The sequence below is a fragment of the Amblyomma maculatum genome, chromosome 4 (genome assembly GCF_055883805.1).
Source record: "Amblyomma maculatum isolate TAMU_Amacu chromosome 4, ASM5588380v1, whole genome shotgun sequence".
In the NCBI taxonomy this organism is placed as follows: Eukaryota; Metazoa; Arthropoda; class Arachnida; order Ixodida; family Ixodidae; genus Amblyomma; species Amblyomma maculatum.
In genome coordinates, this window is record NC_139347.1 from 171,214,804 (window position 1) to 171,237,695 (window position 22,892).

Below are 22,892 nucleotides of genomic sequence, written 5' to 3' on the forward strand. Positions count from 1 at the left end.
TTTCCGGGTCGGGATCGCTTCGTCTAACCAGCTGTGCGACAGCTGGCTCTTCAGATGCTATTCTTGATGTTGCGATCACTGTTTGGACTGTGGCGCTCTGGACACAGCCAGCCAAACAATTCGCATCTTTGCTCTCTTTTGCGTCATTAGGATCGTGAGCACTTTCCGCTGCTTTGCACGACTCAGCCTGCACATTTTGATCGGTGACATTCAATGTCCCAGGTGCCTCCGTAGAGCCCACCTCTAACTCAGGGATAGGAGAAGTCCCGTCTCTCTCAACATCTGTGGTTGATTCCACAACTCGCGTCTCCTCAACGCGACCGTCAAATGCACTCTCCTTGCCGACCGCCTCGATCAGCGTTTGACCAGTGCCATTTGCGGGAGTGTACGCCTGAATTTGCACCGGCTCCGGTAGTTCGCGCGCTGCCCTCCGTATACGCTCCTCCTCAAGCCTTTTCCTTTCCTGCCTTGGCTCTTCCCTGGCTATGGCTATCTCCCGCAGGCGATCGCGGATCTGCGCTTCTTTTTTCTCCCTTCTCTCCCTTTTCTCTTTTTCCTTAATTCGCTCAGCCTCTGACATCGGCGCATACCAAGCGTCGTATGCACAGTCATAATCACTCCACCAACAAAATGCAGCCATTCTGCGCTATTTTAAGTCAACCCTGCGACTCATGCGCATACGCTGAGGCAAGTAAAGTGAGAGCGGAGAAACTCACTGAGTTGTCGGGGGTTCAACCACGGAGCTTGCGAACTCCCCACACGCAGCTGCCGCACAGAACAAGGTCCGTCATCTCGTTGTCGCAGCGCGTCGCTCCCTTTCACGGCAGCCTCTTGCTCACCGGCGCTGTTGTGAATGAAGCCTTGGCTTCTGAGGCCTCTCGCTTGGATGTTGCCTCACTGTCGCTGCCTCTCTAGGCCGGTAGCGTCGATTCACGGGGCACCTCGACGTCAAACTTCTACCTGGTCAGCCTTGGCTCACTGAGGTAGTTTCCCATCTTCCGTGTACATCCGTCCGGGCGTCGTCGATCTCTCACCACTCCGCAGGAAGTCGCTGGGCCGATCCTGTCTCGACTGCGCCAGTTAAACAATTCTGGCGAAGGGCGTGGGAAATCGATGGGCTTCCCCCTACAGCAGGTGTTCTTGCTGTTTCTTCTGCTGCCTTCGCTCGTACCGAGTGGTGTTGGTGACCACCGCTGCGTCCGTGGCTCAGCGACACATTGCGGTGCGGAGGTGACGACTTCTCTTCTCGGACTGTACACGTTTATTTACACCTTTTTACAACTTAGTATTTGCAATAATGTCGTCGGGTGCGACATCAAACAGAGGGTTAACTGCAGCTGATGAACGACCAGAGGTCAGAGGCTAGCAGAATCAGGCGTTGGCCTACTGCTACACTTTAGGCCGGAGTTCCTTGGGCCCTCCGTCAGCCTAGCCTCCCTCCTCGAACAACCCGTCTGCTCTCGACCTCGTCCGAGCCCAACTCTGCTCCGAGCCCAACTGTCTAACCGCTCCTTCCTTAGCGCTCAAAATTCCAGTCTAGTCCGTTGACCAATCAACGACTAGTCACTCTGTGGCCAATAACATGCGGTCTTTTGAAATGGGCTGGCCAATCATTGTGCCACATATACCCCTCTCTTACGCATGTCAAATAAAACACACACAAAGCACGCACTACGCGGCGAGTGGTTGCGCGCACAAACATACACATCTGCAATTCACTCCCTTTCCAAAATCCTCCCACGCTAAAGGCGCCAAGCAGTCGCAAATACGAACGGCGTCGACGGTTACACTTCCGAAAATACATAAAAACACACACGCGCAAACGTCAGGCCCAAACATTCCGATCCCTGCTCTTGGTCAGTTGCGCGCGGGCGGCGGATTCAAAGGGACACACAGGCGTCTTCCCGGGGAGACATGTCAAGAGCGCGTTCTCCCCAGGTCCGTGTTACGCCGCGTTTCGGGATTTATGGCCTCCGCGCCCTCTCCACTCGAACCTGGAGACACCGCAGTTAGCGCCGAACCCACAACCACGCGCTTACGTTGCGCCTTCTACTTGCACTTCTCTGCCTCCCTCGCGGCACTGGACGGACAGGGCCGGTAGCGTCGCCCGCTCCCATGTGTTCTGGGCTCACTTGCGAGAAGCGGTCGCCCGCGCGACCGTCGTAAATCTGCCCGCTTCAAGCTGCCCCTTGACCTTGGTCGCTCCTTCGGAATCTCGCTTCCGTGCGAAGCCCGCAAACTTAACTATTATATATCGCATTTACATACAAACATTTTTAACGAAAGCAATGATACCGAAAGGCCTTAGCCCTAATGTAAAGTGCGCTCTTGGTACGATCCGTTGTGAACTGTACCTCTGGGAAAAATATTTAGATGACTCGTCATCGGCTTGGATAGCCAATTTAGAAAAAACATTTTCAGGAGAAAGTTGAATTTACGACCAATTGAACAAAATAGCATAAACCACGGGCGAGCATCAAGTACTTAAAGAATTCGTGAAAAGGAAAGAAGGGAAACTTGTCGAAAAACACCGCAAATTTATAAGGAATAAACTGCATGCAGATAACGCCCTCCCTCATCAGAACAGGAGTTGGCCATCCTGGTGTTGTAATTGGTAGCAACCTCTTATGATCAGTCCTATAAACACCGCTATGAGGAGGGGGAGGGCAGAAGAGTTCAGGATCTCGCTACAGAATTGATATTCAGCTCTAAACGAGGATGGCAACATTGCCCTAGAAGCAATGAACAATAATTTCAGAGATATCATTACTGGATGTAGAAGTAGGCGGTAGGACAGCTAGACAGAATACCGGTAAGCTGTCTAAGGAGACGAAAGATTTGATTAAGAAACGCCAGAGTATGAAAGCTTCCAATCCAACAGACCAGATTGAATTGGCCGAGATATCAAGGCTAATCAATAAGCGCAAGGCGGCCGATATAAGGAAGTATAACATGGAGAAAACTGAACAGGCTGTAAAGAACGGGGGAAGCCTTAAAGCGGTAAAGAAGAAATTGGGCATAGGCAAAAACCAGATGTATGCGATATGGGACAAGGAGGGCAACGTCACCACAAATATGGACAAGATAGTGAAAGTCGCCAAGGAGTTCTATACAGATCTCTACAGTAGCCGAAGTAGTCAGGACCGTAAGGGGATTGGCGGTAGGGAAAAAGAGTCGGACGTTCCAGCAGTTACGAAGGACGAGGTCAAGAAAGCATTAGAAACTATGAAAAGAGGGAAATCAGTTGGAGAGGATCAGATAACTACAGATTTGCTGGAGAACGGGGGGGATATCGTGTTAGAAAAGCTGGCCACCCTGTATACGCAGTGCCTGGTGTCATCGACGGTACCGGAACCATGGAAGAATGCAAACATTCAGTTCAGTTCAGTTCAGGCGTTCAGTCGTGTCCGACTCTTCGTGACCCTATGGACCATGTCACGCCACGCTTTCCGGTCTCTCACTATCTTCTTAACATCACATAGCTTCATCTGCAATGCCTCGAGAATGCCATCTAACCATCGCGTTCGCTGCCTACCCCTTCTACGGCGACCCTCAACCTTTCCCAACATCAAATCTTTCTCCAGCGACTCCTCCCTTCTCATCAGATGACCAAAGTAGCTGAGCTTTAACTTTAGAATTTGACCCTCCAATGAGCAGTCAGGGTTTATGGTCGACAATATCGACTGATTTGATCTTCTGGCAGTCCAAGGAACTCTTAAGAGTCTTCGCCAGCACCACAATTCAAACGCGTCAATTCTTCGGCGGTCAGCCTTTTTCACAGTCCAACTCTCGCATCCATACATCACAACTGGAAAGACCATAGCACGGGTTATACGGATCTTGGTTGGCAGACTAATGTCTCTGCTCTTTACTAGGCGGTCAAGGCTAACCATTGCTCTCTTTCCCAGAAGCAGGCGTCTCCTAATTTCATGGCTGCAGTCTCCTTCCGAGGTAATCTTGGCGCCCAAGAACAGAAAATCTGTCACAGCTTCCACTTCTTGTCCATTGATGCTCCAGGACTTGATAGGGCAAGACGCCATGATCTTCGTCTTTTTAATGTTCAGTTTAAGCCCAAACTTCTCACTCTCTTCTTGTACGCGCATCAGAAGTCTCTTGAGTTCCACTTCACTTTCTGCCATTAAAGTGGTATCATCCGCATATCTAAGGTTGTTGATACGTTTTCCAGCAATCTTCACTCCAGCTGAAGACTCGTCCAGACCGGCCTTCCTCATGATGCACTCTGCATATAGGTTAAATAGGCAGGGCGACAGTATGCAGCCTTGCCTCACCCCTTTCTCAATCGGAAACCAATCAGTAAGACCATGCCCAGTTCTGACTGTGGCCTCTTGCCCTTCATACAGGTTCCTGAGGAGACAGATGAGGTGAATTGGAACTCCCATCTCTCGGAGAGCTTGCCACAATCTGCTGTGATCTACGCAGTCAAACGCTTTCGCATAATCAATAAAGCAGAAGTAAATGGGTTTCTGGAACTCTCTTGCTTTTTCCATGATCCTCCATTATGGATGAGGATAATGCAAACATTATCCTCATCCATAAGAAAGGGGACTCTAAGGACAAAAATTACAGACCAATCAGCTTACTGACTGTTACGTATAAACTATTTACTAAAGTAATCGCTAATAGAATCAGGACAACCTCAGATTGCAATCAATTGAAGGATCAAGCAGGTTTTCGGAAACGGTACTCTACTATCCATCATATCCATACCATCAATCAGGTGATAGGAAAATGCTCGGAATATAACCAGCCCTTATACATAGTATTCATTGATTAGGAAAAAGCATTTTAATCAGTTGAAACCTCGGCGGTGATGCAGGCATTGCGAAATCACGGGGAAGACGAGCCGTACGTGAAAGTGCTGGAAGATATATATAGTGGCTGCACAGCAACCATAGTTCTGCATAAAGAAAGTAAAAAAATTCCCATAAAGAAAGGTGTTAGGCAAGGAGACACAATCTCCCCAGTAGTATTCACAGCTTGCTTAGAGGAAGTATTCAGAGACTTGGAATGGGAGCAGTTAGGGATAAGGGTAAATGGAGAATACCTCAGTAATCTGCGATTTTGCCCTGCTAAGGAACTCGGGGGATGAACTGCAAATAACGATTGGTGACCTAAACACGAAAATTAGAAAGGTAGGCTTGAAAATATATATGTAGAAGACTAAGGTAATGTTCAACAATCTCGGAAAGGAACAGCAGTTTACATTAGGTAGCGAGGTACTGGAAGTAGTGGGCGAATATGTCTACTTAGGACAGGTAGTAAACGCAGATTCGGACCATGAAAAAGAAATAACAAGAAGAATAACATTGGGATGGAGCGAATTTGGCAAGCACTCACAGATTATGACTAGCAGCTTACCAGTATCGCTAAAGAGGAAAGTGTATAACAGTTGCATCTTACCTGTACTCACCTATTGGGTTGAAACATGGAGGCTAACCAAGAGAGTTCTACTTAAGTTGAGGACAACCCAGAGAGCTATGGAACGAAAAATGGCAGGGTTAACATTAAGAGACAGGAAGCTTGCAGAGAAATATCTCAGGTTACCGACATTCTAGTGGAAATTAAGAAGAAATGGGCATGGGCAGGACATATAGGGCGAAGAGAGGATAACCGACGGTCGCTTAGGGTAACAAACTGGATTCTAAGGGAAGGAAAGCGTAGCAGAGGGCGGCAGAAAGTTAGGTGGGCGGAAGAGGTTAAAAAGTTCGCAGGGGTCAAGTGGATGCAGCTAGCACAGAACCGGGCTAAGTGGAGAAATATGGGAGAGGCCTTCGTTCTGCAGTGGGTATTGTCAGGCTGATGATGATGATAAACACCGGCCCTGAGTCACCAGCGGCAGCGGTGACTCAGACCTGTGGCGCAGCAGGGGGTGCGAAGAATTCCTGGCTCTGATGGAGAGGCCGCTATTAGAAACTGACCCTAGCAACGTTGAACGCTAGAACCCCAGCTAGTGAATCTAATTTAGCAGTGCTGTTAGAGGAACTAGATGGTATGAAATGGGATTTGATAGGGCTTAGTGCGGTTAGGAGGCCGAATGAGGCATGTACTGTACTGAAGGATGGGCGTGTACGGTGTTATCGAGGTTTACCGGAAAGGCGAGAACTAGGATTAGGTTTCTTTGTCAATAAAAATATAGCTGATAATGTGGATAAATTCTATGGCATTAATGAGAGGGTGGCAGGCATCTTAATTATGCTTAATAAGCGGTATAAACTGAAGGTTGTACGGCCCTACGCACCTACAAGTAGTCATGATTAAAAGACAGTCGAAAGCTTCTACGAGGATTTAGAATCGTCAATGCTAAAAGTAAAAATGCAGTATACTGTACTAATTGGCAACTTCAATGCCAAGATAGGGAAAAAGCAGGCAGGAGACCGAGCAGTGCGTGACGATAAATTGGTTCTAGGAATAGGAGGGGGACGTTCTTACACTCAGTCTGGTTCCACATAAAGTTCCAGTTAGTAAGCGGAACGTTTTAATAAAATGTTCCGCTTATATATGTGTTGCAGTGTTCCAGATAAAAGTAGACTGTCCATGTGAAACAAAGTTCCCGCTAAATTGTAAGGCTTCTATGTGGAACACACATGTAACTTGAATGTCTTTCCATTTATTCTGGACATTTTTCAACCTATCTCCTGGCTTCTCTTCTCGACATTGATGCCCGACAGGGGTGCCTAGCTTGCTTGGTGGTTGACCTATTCAATGGCTTCCCTGCTCGAAGTCGCTGCCCGACACGAGTGTCTAACTTGGTTGATTTTCTCAATTTTCTGCTCGACGTAACAGGGGAGCCAGACGTGCTTGGCTGTGCAGTCACACTGCAGTTTGTTGGTGTAATATGGATAATGATACTGATTCAGTATCAGGCAGCAATTACCTGCATTACTAAAGCGCTTGTACATGTGAAACAAACGTTTCCACCGTCGACGTTACTTACATACTGAGAGGTATAGTGTTCAGTCTTTACGTGACTCCACATTTGTTCAGAATTGTGTTATATCAGCTGCTGCTTGAGTACTTGCAATCACAAAAAACTATAGCGTTGAGGTATCGTGAAGAGCAGCATGAAATAATTAGAATTATGTTGATCAGGTAGAACAATCAGCAGAATTTTAGTACACAGTATAAAAAGTGAACAACGGTTCAAAGTGAGCCGCAGTTCGCAAGTCAATGTTTGGACATGACTTCTCTCCATTTGGGCACGACAAAAATCAATGGCAGTGTTTATGTATAAAGAAGAAGTGTAGTCAAGAGCAGGCAAGCAGGGCAAACAATGAAATAATGCTTTCTAAAGGATGATTTTTTAGTATGGGAGCCCAAAGTTCAATGACTTGAAAAATAAAGTGAAGAGGCAACAGCAGGAGACAAAAGTGGAAGGTTGAGCACTTTTTATGAGCGATTGTACATCAATCGCTCATAAAAACCTACAGAGTGGGCAAAGCAACATCGGCTGTGACGCAATGCTAAAGCGCTGTCTCTTCATTGTGTAGATCCTTCAATGCATCGTCAAGCCAGTTTCATAGAAAAATACTCCAAGTGTCGCCATCTGCGGATGTTTCCCTGAAGGGTCATCGACTTACCAGCAACAAGCAGAAGCCTTCGTCAGTGCATCGCCCGACTGCTCCATTGCCCCTGTGGGTGATAGTTACGGCTTGCCGGGTGGATCAACGCCTCGGCTCCTGCGTGTTGCACGTAACTTTATTACTTGTCAGCACACCGTCGACATCGGCAGCACCGCGACGTCACCAGCCAAGAGCTTAAAAGCGCCAGAGAAAATAAATGTAGCAAGATGAGAGAAGATGACGTGTTCCATGATCTTGCATGGTGTTCAGGTGAGCGGTATGGGACGATAGTTATTAGGACAATGTTTTTCGCCAGACTTACGCAGAATAATTACTTTTCCTACCTTCTCGTCATCGGGTGCGCAGCCTGTAACAAGCGATTGCTGAAAACGTTTAGATAGGATAATGGACGAGTACGCCTTTGTATTTAACAAAACTTTCGAATTTATGTTGTCAGTCCCACAAGATGACACCTTAAGTCTTTGAATTATACGTAATATTCCTATTGTGTCCAAAATGATGGGGTTCATCAAAGGGAAATATGTGGTGGGATAATCAGGTAAGATGGCAGCGATTGGAGTGACGGAAAAGGACAAAGAAAATATAGAATTTAATACAGAGGCAGGAAGAGCTTCACCATTCGTAGATCTAAGGAGGGGATCAGACGTAGCTTTATGGTGCATGTTCCAAATTTGTTTTACATTAGTCCTCAGTAATGAGGGCAGAGCTTGGTTAAAACATGATTCCTTTGCATTTTTTAGGGCTGTTCGTTATACTGGCGCTGCCATAAGATACGCCTCCCATCGAGACTGTAACTCGTGTCTTTAAAAAACATTCTGAGAAAGGGGTAAGTAGGTGCTCTATTATTAATTGATAGCAATTCAAAAACTTTCGATTCTGAACTACAGAAATCTGAGCAACTGACACAAGAATACAGGCTGTTCAGCATCAGTCCATCACAAAATCTAATACCTTAGTCGAACAAATATTTCAAGGGTCTTTGAACCATATCCCATCAATCAAAGACATTTCAGCACTGCTTCATGGAAAGCTACAATAACTAGAGTGAACAGAGCAGTGCAAAACTGGAGATTTAAATCGCCTTTGAGAAATAGAAGTGTGCATTCTAGGATATGGCTTAGCACACGTGGCTAAGAAAGAAAACCAAACCTGAAATGAAAGAATATGCAATCCTACATATACGATCATAGAAGGAAAACAAAATTCCACACAGAACAGGGTGGAAAGTATATCATTGCAACTTGTACAAAAACAGTTGATAACACATCTCCAAAGAGCCCAGCAGCGAATTATCGATTGCAACGGCGGGGGTAGAAGAGCTTACAGTGAGATGATGGAATATTTCAATGGTGATCGAGAATGCCATGTAGAAGTGGCACGACTCCCCCCAAGTTTACTAAAGGCTTGGTTAGGATTCATGACGGCCCCTCAGCCTTCCTTCCAATAAGGTCTTGAGAAAAACCCTAACCACCCGAGACAGTGGAAACAGTGCATAGAGATCAGGTGAACTGATATTCAAAAAACATACCTTGACTAACGCCTTTAATCCAAGCGGTCCTCGAGGCCCATTTTTTTAAATGAAGCTCTACTTGAATTGCTCCTCGAGTGCATGAGAAAACCGAGAATCTATAAGTGGCAATGACACTACTACGGGGACACCTAGACTTCCACTAGCAAAAATGGGACATCGCAGCTTTCACACACTCTGCAGACTTAGTTCTACTGCATACCAAGCCTTTCATGAAAGTGGATACAATAAGGATTCACAGACCCACTCTCTGAAGCATTGGCTCTGAGAACCTCAATCTGACTCGAAAATACTGAAACATCATTTCAAGTACGACCAAGGCAAGCCTCCTAAGTTCCTGCGTCTGACGTTGAGCATGAATAACTATCGTCAGTTGTAGATTTCAATGCTGCAGTTGATCATCGCATTACGCTACTGTGGTGTAGGCACATTTCAAGTCGTCACCAGATACCTTAGCAACATTTCAGAGCATGCCGAGTGCCAAGTTGCAGAAAGCATTTGATGGCTAACAGCAAATGAAGCATCTTCAGTGATTACTGTGAACCACTGTGGACAGTGGATCACTGTGGTCGCCGGAGGAGGGGTAGGCAGCGAACGCGATGGTTAGATGGCATCCTCGATGCACTGCAGATGAAGTTATGTGATGTTAGGAAGATAGTGAGAGACCGGAAAGCGTGGCGTGACATGGTCAATAGGGTCACGAAGAGTCGGACACGGCTGAACGACTGAACTGAACTGAACTGAACTGTGGACAGTGGTGCAATCGTGGTGAATGGCATATTGTAAATAGGAAGACAGCGAGGTATCGGAAGTGCAGTTGTGCCATGGAACACATCTGCTGCACACATCAATGGCTTTCTGAATGCCTCAAATATACCTGTATGTCTAGATGCAGTGCTGAAGGGAGGGGGGGTCAATTCTGTCTTTTTATCTGTGGAGAGATATTTGCAATTGGTGAAAGGCATGGCTTTTCAAGTGCGCTCAAAATTATAGCTCCTAGCTTGATCGGTACAGAAGCGGCATTTGCTTCTGGAAAGTCAAATCTGTTGGCTTGGTGCATGCGTTATAACATGCTTCTTTGCACCTCACATGTGCTCAACGCTCGCCGCTGATCACTCAGAGGGCAAATATGCAACTAGGTCACTAGAGTTCACCGCGGTTAGAGCAGTTTTCAATGCCTAAATCCTGTCTTACATGAGCCATATGCCACTGGCAGTGAATGTTGGTAGACGTGAATTGTTTTCAGCCATTTTTCACAGCTGCCTTGTTCATTCAGTCTGCGACACATGTTTTACTAGGCTGTGACTTTTTTTTTTTATGTTCAAAAGCGACTCAGACTATAAGAAATGCTGCAGTGGAGTACTTCAGAAATTTCAACCACCTGAAGTTCTTTAACGTGCACTGATGTCGCACCGCACACGGGCGCCTTGCTTTTAGTCTCCATCGAAAAGCGGCCGCCACAGCCTACTCGCCTGTCACTCTTGAGGCAGCTTGTGGATGCTGTTCACAAGGACTTGACATTAGAAAATGAGCATGTTACACGTAGTGGCATGCACTTTCCGGGCCAAATTTCGGCCTTATGGCCCATTCGGTTGGGGGGACGCGAGCAGAGGCGCCGAGCAGTACAGAGAGGTACAGGAGTGTGCCGAGCGAGGATGTAATTGTCCTCCCACGGGAACGCTCTCTGGGTGTCGAGAGCAGCGCGCCACGATCATTGTGACTGCACTTCCCTCCCCAGCATTCTCCGCCTGCCCGCAGTAGCAGCCGTTGCAACCCGAGGAGAAGCAAACACTCCGTGTAGAACTGCTTGCTTTGCATACCTTTGTTCACACAGCGCGGCTATCTGCCTCCTTTGGCCCTTTCGACGCCTGCAGTGACTCTCAAACCTGAGCAATGTTTTGCACCCGCCATTTTGAGTGTCACCGACGCGAGAAAAAAAAAAGATGGCGTTGATATAATCCTTTATGTCATGTGACTTCCTCTACACTCGCTTTAGATGAGGGAGCAGCCGGGAGTGCATTCGTGGGCTCTCAACGAAGGAAAAGACCTCCTCTACCATTGGAAGCCAGTGATTCTACTCCTGCTCTACCACTGGAGGGCAGCCGCTTGTCTGGGAGCACTTTCGATGTGCTCTCGAGGGCGCCTGCTCTCCCACTCGAATTTGCCATTAGTCTTGTCCCCATGTGCCACTTGTGCTGCCTTAAGTGGAGAAATATTTCTAGGGGGTTATGCCGGAGGAAATTCTGAAATGCATTCAAGAATCTGAACTGATCCTTAAGTAGAGAAAAGACTGTTTTCTTCACTTTATGGAGCTGAGGTAGCGTCGAGTGGAGACATGTTTTTGAATTCGGCCACAAGGGTGAAATGTGAATTAACTATTCCACACGCAAAACACTCTTGTCCCAATGTCAAGTCCTCTAAACATTCAGAAGCAAACACGATATTGACAGGCTAACAGAACATGTTTCCTAATAAGCTTGCTTGACACTAATAAGCTTACTGCTTTTGCGAAATTTCCGGTTCCACGTGACAAGAAAGCTGTTCGCAGATTTCTCGGCTTGTACAGTTACTACAGGCGTTTTATTGATAACTTGGCTGATCTCGTTGAACCGCTGACTCGGCTCACCCGGGGAGATACCCTTTTTGTTTGGGCTCACGAGCGAGAAGCTGATTTTACCGAGGTACGTCTCCGTCTCCAATCGCCGCCTGTTCTTGCCCATTTCGATGAGAAGGGTGAGACAGAAAACACACCGACGTCAGTAACATTGGCCTTGGAGTGGTTCTCGTGCAATGTCAAGAGGGTGCTGAACGAGTCATCGTCTATGCCAGCCGTAGTTTACCGCGCGCCGAGATGAACTATTCAACGACTGAAATTGAATGCCTGGCCATTATTTGGGCTGCTGCAAAATTTTGCATTACCTTTATGGTCGCCCATTGATTGTGGTCACTAACCACCATTTCTTGTGTTGGCTGGACAACCTGCGTGACCCATGCGGCAGCCTGGCGCGATGGAGCCTTCGGCTACAGGAGTCTGACCTCACTATAGTCTATAAGTCCGGGCAATTAGTGTAAGGAATGGACTATGAAATTAAATAATAATAAGTGTAAGCATGTGCACATTTCTCCTAGTTCAAGCTTATTCACTACTTTTCAGATTAACAATATTTCTCTTGGGACTGTGTATTCTTACAAGTATCTAGGTGTTTACGTTTCTTCTAACCTATCTTGGAAACCCCACGTTGACTATATCATAAATAACGCAAACCGCATGCTAGGATACCACCGAAGAAATTTCTCTCGTTCATCCAGTTCTTTAAACTTACTCCTTTATAAAACTCTTGTACGCTCTAAATTAGAATATTCTGCATCTGTCTGGAGCCCTGGCATTTATTCACTCGTTTTCAATTTGGAAGCTGTGCAGAACCGCGCCTATCGCTTTATATTGTCAAACAATCACAGAACAAGCAGTGTAACTGCCATTAATTCAAGTTTGTCCCTTCCTTTTCTATCTCACCGCAGATAAGCAGCATCATTATTCCTTTTTCATAAAATTTACCACAACAGCTACCTGAAAGAAAGATTACTAACAAGACCATCTTACATATCAGTCCGCATTGATCACCGCCATAAATTGGGGTTCCATCTAGTCACTTAAAATGCTACCATGACTAATTCATACCTAGACCTTGTGTCAGTTGGAATCACCTTCTTCATGATATCGCATGTGTACTCGATAACGACGCATTTCGTAAAGCCATTGTTTTTGTTTGAGTGTATCTATGCTTGTTACTGCGTTAATATTTGCCCTTTACTTCCTGAACATAGTTTTTACTTATCCCCACTGCATTCTGAAGTTTTGTTTTCCTTTTTCTTTTTGCGCATGTTTTTTGTGTACTTGTACTCTATTTTTTCTCTAACTTTGCTGTACTTTCATATACTTTTATGTATCCCACTCCCCTCTGTATTGCCCCCGGGCCCTGAGCGGAAATAAATAAATAAATAAGCATGACGACGCTGACGCGCTTTCTCGTGCGCCTATCTAGCTCTCTTCACCAGACACGGATGACACTGGCAGCTTCCTCGCTGCTGTTGATGCTTCCGATATGTCTTATCAGCAGCTGGCCGACCAAGAGTTGCGAGCCTTGATCGATTATTTAAAAGGCCGGCTAGCGTTCATACCTAAGCACGTTTCTCGGAGCCTCTCAACTTTCTGGCTGAGAATTGGTATGCTCTATAATCACAACTCTTGATCTGAGCCGAGAACCTACCTCCTCGTGGTACCCACAGCTCTGCGAGAGGAAACACTTTCCACGTGCAACGATGAAGGAACTTCTGGTCACTTGGGCTAATCTCGCACACTTGCTGGAATACGACAGACATTCTACTGGCCCAACCTTGCCACTGTTGTTAAGCACTATGTCAAGAGCTGTCGGCAACTTCAGCGTCGGAAGGTTCCGCAATCAAAGCCTGCAGGCCTCGTCACGCCCATATTACCACCACGCGCACCGTTTGACCAAGTCGGCATGGACATTCTCGGTCCTTGTTCACAAGCTTTGCTCTGAAGGCCTTAATTTAAAAATATAACTGGTGCTTCTTTAGGATACTGTGATTTCTTAATGGAATTATTGTGCTAAAAACTAGGCCAGAATTCTGAAGCGAGATTGTGTACCTAAAGTAGCAACGCAGTCCGCCGAGCTAAAAGGTGACATGAGGAATCTTTTAAAATGTGTGACGCTCCATAGTGTCAACGAAACCCAACTAGAGGCAGTGAATCTACATAAATGACAAGACAATGCACCTGCCTGGTGTATATGCATCGGAAATTCTGACAATGTCATTGAAACAAATACTAATAAAATTGACTGGACATGACATGGTAGGCATGAAGAGGAAATGATAGCAATATGCTGATATCATTCAAGGAAATATTTATTATCGTTTGTAGTAAGTTTTTAATCAGATACTGAATGAACGTATAGGAATTGCAGTAGTGTAGCGAATATAAAAAATAAAGTTTTGATATAACATTTAAGCGTAAGGACAAAATAATGAATGTGACGAAACAACGCTGGTCTACACCGTATCACCTGAACTGCAAATGAATTGACGCAGGAAGACAACCTATTGAAAGAGTAAGCTAATCTCTGATCGTCATTTATGATTCCAGAGTAGATAACAAGAGGCAGGAAGCGTGGTGGCAGATGTAGAGAGAAGAGAGTAAGTACGTAACCTGTCAAGCTACGCAAAGGATTAGGACAAGGTTGTCCTCTATCACCCCTGCTGTTCATGCTTTATATATGATAAATATGGAACGGAAGATACAAGACTGTAACCTAGGTTTTGACCTGTCATATAATTAGGCGGAAAGGCGGTAGAGCAGAGCCTTCCCTGTTTAATATATGCAGACGATATTGTACTGCTAGCAGATAGTCAGGAAGAATCGCAAACTCTATTTTAGTGTTGCGGAGACGAAGGAGACACTCTAGGGTTCGGTTTTAGTTGGTTCTGATAATTTTCAACGGCTCAACTGATCAGGGTCTTAAAATACAAGTGCATGAAATACCCAGAATGCAGAATATAAATATCTTGGTGTATGGGCAAACGAATGAATGGTATACATTGAAAAGCAAACGTAATCACTGAAGCAAAAGCGCGAAGAAATGCCGGCATAATGAAGCATAGGACATAGTGGGGATACAACAGGTATCATATTTTGAGGGGTATTTGGAGAGGCGTTATGCAGCCCAGGCTTACTTTCGGAAATGTGGTATTATGCATAAAATACGAAGTACCGTCGACATTAGAAATCACTCAGAGAGCCGTCGGATAATGTTGACTGGGTGCCCACGGTAAAACCACAAATAAGGCATTACACGGAGGTATGGATTGGGCATCATTGGAAGTACAGGAAGCTCAGAGTAAAATATTATATTAGGAACGCCTGAGGAAATTGTACAGTAACAGATGGGCAGCTAAAGTGTTTAAATACCTATACCTAATAAGCGCTGACTCACAATGGAGGAAAAGAGCTAGGAAAGTAACCAGTAAGTATGCTGGTCACAAGGACAAAGAAATAAAGAGCGTTAGGCAGCAGCTGAAAAACAAAGAAGGTAAAAATTGGATAACTTCGATGGAAAAGAAACAGAGTGTGGAATTATATCGAAAGTGAAAAGGGCAGATCAGGAAGGAGGCTTTCTTTGATAACTCAAGAGGTGGTGCCTTACGTGTTTAGCTACATCAGATTGTCTTAGAACGCGGAGCTACAAAAAGAAATTTAACCATGAAGATGACACATGGGCCGCATGTTGTAAATCCCCAGAAACAATTAAACATATTATACTCGAATGTATTGGCATCCATCCGGAATTCAATGCTGGTGCAGTCACTTCCTGAAGTTCTGGGGTTTAGGGATACCAGTGGCCGGGTGAATGAACCTGTGGTGTAAGCTAGCAAAAAACAATTGAAGATTGGTGGCTTAAACGCAGAAAAGTGACAAAATGGTAGTAATGCGGAAACAAAAATTCAATAAATAGAATAGTATAGTTAACCAATCTAAAACAATAATTAAGATATAGGGGGGGGGATGAGCATGATAGCAATTCGCTACCCCAACGTTTCAAAGGGGACGCTCTATTGTTCCATCCATTCATTTCATCCATCCAGAGCAAGATTACCCAAATTAATTATGAGGGTGAAGAAGATGCTGTAACCGCATTAGGTGCAAGAAACAAGAGAATGTTGAGGATATTGGAAAGGCATTTTGTCAAAAAATGGGTATAATTAGCTTGATGATAATGAAAACTTTCATTTTTTTTATTTTACGAAAGCTTTCAATAAGGCATATTATAGAAACTCATGTAAATTATTTTCCGTAGGGAACCGGAGCAGGCTCTTCCTCTTATCGCAGTCGGTGAGCCAATTAGAAAAGTCCCTTTTCCTTCTTGTCGTTAGTCCCACTTCGCTCGGAATCTGTCTCCTTGATGCCCTTGTCCCCGAAGGGACAAAACTTTCATTTAGGAGAGCGTAATGAGGAAAGGAAATGTGTTAGAACAGCGTGACATCTGGAAAACATCCTTATCGAGCTTGGATGTGGATAAGGGAAAGAGTGACAAATGGCAATTCAATATTTGCGTCGGGATCAAGTGCTCCAAAGAGACTCACGTCTCCTGAGGCTTTTCGTAGCATATGTACAGTGCAGAGCAAACGCACTTCTTTTATTTCGCTCTGAAATAGTGATTACTTTTCTTTAACTCGAGATTTTTAACTGTATCGGGAGCAAAAATCTCTTTGGAGGCGCTTGAGAACTGTTAAGTGGGCTAAGGCGAAAGCTATTTTAGAGTCAAAGCTGTTTCTATGGGTACAAAACACATGTTTCTAGGTTTAATGATAGGCAGGCTAAATGAAATTCTTTAATAATGAATAAATGGCGTCTCCTAATTTGAAGCTGAGTTGTAGATATCATTTAAGTTGTTTGTAGATATCATTATTTTTGTGAAGATTCACATTGCTTCGGCGTCTGCCATTTTCTGTGACGTTATCACCCACAATTCCTAATTTCGGACAAATTATGATCTACATTTCAAGTTACCCGTTGTTCGTATTGCCAGTGCATAACGCCGTGCGGCCGCCGCGCTTGTTGCCGACGACGATGAAGCGGTTGTTGGCTCGAGAGGCGCGCTGGGGCTGGACACTGTCGTTCCTCGAGCCCTTGTCGGGAAAACTAGCTCCGGCGACCTTTGGAGGCGAGGCCGCCACACACCGATTCGCTGCAAAGCTTCCACCGCCGCACCGCTCGATTCGCCCCGACGTCAATCGCGAATTCCCGTCCAGGTTTCGCCGCACAGACCAGATCGCCCCGACGTCGTCCGCATCGCCGACCAGTTATCAACGCCATGTCGACTGAATCACCCCGACGAAGACCACACAACTGCCGCCAAGCTTCCGTCGTCGCACCGCTCCCTTCACTCCAACCCGCCGTCAACACTGAACCGCCCCGACGCCAACATCCCAGGAAAGACAAGCACATTTACATTTATCGCCGCCGCCGATTCGCGTAGTTCTTTTGGAGGCCCAAGTCAGCCCGATAAAATGTTTCGAGTGCAACATCAGCGTTTTTATTTGTGCGTACCGAAGTTTCCACCACTTCGTGACAACATTGAACCGATAATAATAATGGTCAAGGAAAGCAAATTGTTGCTGTGCAATTGTCATCGTTTTCAATACGCCATTCAGCCATGCAGCTGTGAAGCAAAAAGCAATAAAGATCACTTACCGATATTTTTCTCAGTATATTTCCCTTGCAAAAATTGTTATCGGCTACTTAATATACGGACATTTCTGCTTAGGAATTAAAGTCTTCTAGGAACCAATTTCTTTTCTTGAAGGCTGCTCATGTGTTGCTGTGAGGGGTGTGTGGTAGTTTTTTTAGTTTGTGTTTGTGTGGCGGAAGTTGTAGCCGTCTTGGTGTCCTTGTTAAGCCGATGTTAGTGGTGGACTGGACTGCTGTTCCTTAGTTGTATGCTATATTGGGTTGACGGTTGCTGTCATTTATTGTTGGCCAGATATATCTGGTTGGGATATGAAGAGGAGTGCGATTTTGATGCGTTTGGGTGGAGAGACGGAAGTTCTCCTTAGGTGTGAAAGAAAAAGTTTGGGTTTCGTTGTTTGTATTTGTCACCCGTTAATAAATATGGGGTAATATTAACGATGCGCCCTTAACGGTGCGCACACTCCCAGACACCCTTAGAGCGAGTGGGGGTAGCTGTTCCGGTCGCAAAGGAGATGCCCTCGACCTGCGTGGCAAGCTCAGCCGGAATTCAGCTACCTTGTAGTGACAGAAGGGGGTGATCGTTTGGTGCCCAGCGGTCGCCGGTTCAAACCAGAGTAAGGATCGGAGTCAGAGGTAACAAACAAAACACAATTTATGCACAGCAAGAGACGATACAAAGGAATACACAAGATCACTTGAAATACAACAGACGAGAGGTTCACAGAATACAAACGCTAAGCATGCAATTACACAGGTATCCAATAACATAGAGGCTTTACAACAGATGAAACACGAGAGAGTACATAAACAAACACCAAATTGTTCACCGGGCACTGTTGCAGTCCGACGCCTCAAGAGTCACGATGTGGCCACCATACGAGACGAGCGCCGCTCCCTTGAAAGTCCGTGGGCTTGCCAGCAGCGGGTGATCCCCGGGAGTCCAGCCGAACGCGTCGCAAAGCACTGACGAACTGACTGACTGACTGACTCGACAAGCGGCGCGGTCGCTTTAAATAGGGCGCGCCGCGTCTGTTTGTTAACATGCGCCAAAGCTAGCGCGCACACACACATAGCTTCGCTGGTTATAGCTCCCTCTTCTCCTCCCGTCGAGCCGCGCGTCGTCATTGGCTAGGTCCCATAGAAGATGCTAGAATTTTCTGGCTGATTCCAGTCCGATGAATCACCGTCCTCCCCGGGCAATGGGAAAGAGGGTGACGGCAACGCGTACAAAGCTACGCGCTCTCCCGCGCGGGGAAGGGGGCTTTTCTCTACATGCTTTCCACGCGACGCCGGGAAGGGCCTCGCGCCGTGCCGGCTTGATGAAAATGGGCGCCGATTTCGTGACAGTATTACAGTTTATAGTGTGCGCCGGTGTTGTGTTTCTATCTCTGTTGTCCTCGTGGCGTCTCTGTTTCTGGACACGTAACTGTGTTTACTGGTGCCATATTGTACATCGAGAACGTGGCAGGTCGTCAGTGTATTTCCAAATGTCAGAAAAAGGTTAATAAAACACTGTGCAAAGTAAAGGTGCTATGCTTTATATTTATGACCTAAATATATTCGATATGAGGTAAGGTTTTAAGCTGTTTAAGAAAACTATCACTTCAAGATGTCCGTCACCTCTGTGCTTTGCAGTTTACTGTTTGAAACTAGAGAAAAGTTGTTACCTGCCATCCTTGTCTTTGCTGCTATACAGACGATCTCACTGAACCAAACTGGCAAAAACCCACGCAGGTGCGGCCGGTTACACTATTTCATTTTGGTTTCCCGCATGGCCCAACTGCAGAAAGAGTTTGGCCAGTCCCATTTTACGGCAAATCTGTATTATCATCCTCATCATCAACCTGACGGTACCCACTGCAGGGTGAAGGCTCTTCGACATTTCTCCAATTAACCTGGTCCTGCGATAGCTGCATCCACGTCACCCCTGCGATCTTCTTAACCTCCTCCACCCACTTAACGTTCTGCCGCTCCCTGCTACTCTTTCCTTCCCTTGGAATCGAATGGCTTGTTACCCTAAGCAAGAATTGGTTATCCTAACTTCACTCTACATGTTCTGCCCATGCCCATTTCTTCTTCTTGATTTCCACTAGAATATCAGTGACTTGGGTTATTTCTCTCACCCACTCTGTACGATTCCTATCTGTTAACGTTACCCCTACCATATTTCTTTCCATAGTCCTCTTCGTTGTCCTCAATTTAAGTACAACCCTTTTACTTAGCCTACAAATGCACAAATTGAAAGTGTAAATTAAAAATGACAAACTGCCACAAGGCCATCTGTTAGGGATTTGTATTTTTCTGAAGTACTCCTCAAGTGTTCCGTGCTCAGTGCGCTAATCAAGTGACCTTTTACGAGGGTAGGGCGCTGCCTTATTTTGACGTGGCATTAGCCTTTTGATTGTCGCAGGCAGCTGCTCCACTATCGCGGCACTCATAAACGTTTGAAGCGAAGAGCAATGGTGAAGATGATCGACCTGGTTCTCATCTAATTCAGTGCAAGCTAGTGTTTTGTAGGGATTTGGCAGTAAGAGAAGCTTCCCTCCTACATGACTAGCATGGATAGTAACCTATAACTAAACGGCCTGATTTCATGTCTTCGTTGTCTACATTACGCAAAAAAAATATACAATGGTTCATTGTGCTTCCCATATGCCTGTTTCTACGGTTCGAATTGGATTGGATTGGTAAAATGTTTATTCGGGGCCTGCAGTAAAACGCGCACTCGCGCGCGCGCGCTCCGGACGGGGCCTACGTCGTCCTCTGGGCACCGGCCGCGCAGCCTGGGTCCCCGCTCGCCGTGGCTGGCTCGCTGGTTCCCTGGCGGGCCAGCGCCTTGATGACCTGCTGGACGGCCCAGAGTTGCTCCTCTTGATTGTCGCTCCCTGCGGCTCCTTCCAGTCGCGGCGGGATCCTCCCAGACTAAGCTTCTTCCTGGTACTGAGTACAATTCCGCAGCATGTGTGCGAAGCCGGCAGTCTCCGTTCGGCAGATTCTGCATTTGTCTGTCAGGTGCGTCTCGGGATACATTCTATGCATCAGCAACGGACTGGGGAGTGAGCCCGTCTGTAGCTGTCTGAATAAAACTGCTTGCTCTCGACTGAGCCCCGAGCAAGGGGGTGGAAGAGTTCTGCGAGCTAGGCGGAACACCTTGGTTATTTCGTTGTAGTCCGTCATGCGGTCTTTGGTGCTGAACCACAGCGGCCAGTCGACCGAGGCGCGGTCCGTTAGCGCGCACGCCTCAGCGTGTGCCGTCTCGTTGTGGTTGGCGTTGCGGTCTGACGCCTCGCCCGCATGCGCTGGGAACCAATTGATTCTCACTTGTCTGATGCCATTGTCGTTTTTGGTTGCCTGCAGCATGCGCACAGCTTCTATCGCTATCCTGCCTTTGGCGTAATTTCTCACCGCCTGCCTCGAGTCGCATAGCACTGTGTGGCAGTCGCGGTCGGCGATGGCCAGGGCGATGGCCACCTCCTCTGCTTGCTCTGCCTTGGTGCATCTCGTGCTGGCGGTCGTGCGAACGGTACCGGTCGCGTCGACGACGACCGTCGTGAACCCGCGTATCTTGGCATACTCAGCCGCGTCAACGTAGCGTACGTGTGTGTCGGCCGCGTGCTCGTCTATCAGCGCCTTGGCTCTCGCTGCTCTCCTCCTTTTGTTATACTCCGGGTGCATGTTCTTCGGTACCGAGTCCACTCTGATGTTGCGCCTGATCTCATCGGGGACGGAGAGCTGCGTCTGCTCCCTGCCTTGATATCCAATTCCCAGGTTGTCCAGGATTTTCCGGCCGGCCTTGGTCGTAGACAGTCTTTCGAGCTGTGCGGCACGTTGGGCCTCCGCTATCTCCTCCAGCGTGTTGTGCACCCCTAGCTGCAGGAGGCGTTTGGTGCTCGTTGTTTTGAACAGTCCCAGTACCGTCTTGTAGGCTCTGCGGATGAGTATATCTATCTTGTTTCTCTCGCTCTTCTTCCACTTGTGGTAGGCCGCCACGTACGCTACGTGACATATGACGAAAGAGTGGATCATTCTGATCAGGCTCTCTTCCTTCATTCCACTTTTCTTGTTCGTGACTCGTGTGAGTAGTCTCGTGGCGTTCGCCGCTTTCGCAATGAGCCGGGTGACGGTATGGTTCGAAGAGAGAGCTGCAACAATTTTCAGGTGTTAACATATATTTTAAAAAATTTTGCTCCACATGATTATTTCATGTTCATTTTTATGAACATTGACAGCAGTCACAGACATGGTGCATATGTGTTTGAAATGTACAGTATCAGCACAAAGCTAAAGAAAGTTTGAGACTGTTCACGCGAGTTTTTTTTTTTTCCCGGACTTGGAACCCTGGTGATAGACATTCATGCGGCCAGGTGCTTTGCTCAGCACTGAATAGTAAAATATCAGGATTACTGATACGCGTTAGAATTAGTTAAAATTACTGTACGTTAATATTTGGACAGGGCGTAGTGGATTACCAAGATACTTTGTTAGGCCAGTTGGTACACATTCGTTAATAATTTAATGATACAGCAAGCCACAGTGCAGCGCTTGTACTGTGGCTTTCTTTTATCTTGTCCTTTGACTTCTTGTTCGTGCTGTTTAAATTAATAATGAAGGCGTAGGGGATGTGCTTTATTATTTGCCCGACAGATCAAACAGTGGCACAGTTGGGATGTACTGAGAGCGCCGTCCAAACATTTTTGTGCAGAGAAGCTAACAGAAATAGTTTGTGCTCTTTCTGAACTTTCTGAATTATACTGAATTGTGGTGCAGGGTCATGTGAACTGGTATGCAGTCAGTAAAGCTAGTTACCATATTTTAGAATGACATATAGGCATATTTCTGAGGAATTGAAGACAATGCTTTATTTAATATGTTATTTTGGGTAGATATGTGCCTATAACTGCAATAAAACCCTCTAAAGGTCAACATTGCTGGTTTAAATATTTAGGAAGAATGTTGCGGAGTGCACGTTGGCACTCATGACAAATCTGTACGTGCGACACTGTCGTAGGACTGTCTTTCCAAAACAAGTTTGCAATTTGCATTATATATGTAAAGTAATTTGCTTGTACCAGTTTTTTTTTTTAAATATTGCAACTTTATTTAAGGAAAAGTCACTATTGCCATTTTTATATCTTGGACGTCATGCTTAGCAAACAGCCTGCCTGTGTTGCTTCCTTCGTTATGAAATGTCATCCTGCCAACACATGGTGCCTTTTTTATAAAACGTCGAAAAGAACTGTTACATTAAGATCATGAAGTTTTTTAATCAACGTTATAATTTTCTTCCAAATTTCTCGTTATTTTTCCTTCCTGTAATGTTGTCTTTCTCCTCATTTGTGAGGTATTGAAAGCAAAGCTAGGCAAAACCATTTCACCTCGCCTCTTTATGATTTATTTGAGATAGGTCATGCCCTGACTAGGAAACACGATGTATTCCCCTCCCCATATTCCGGGGAGAGACCTGCAGTTTCTTTAATTTCTGTCGACCGCATAT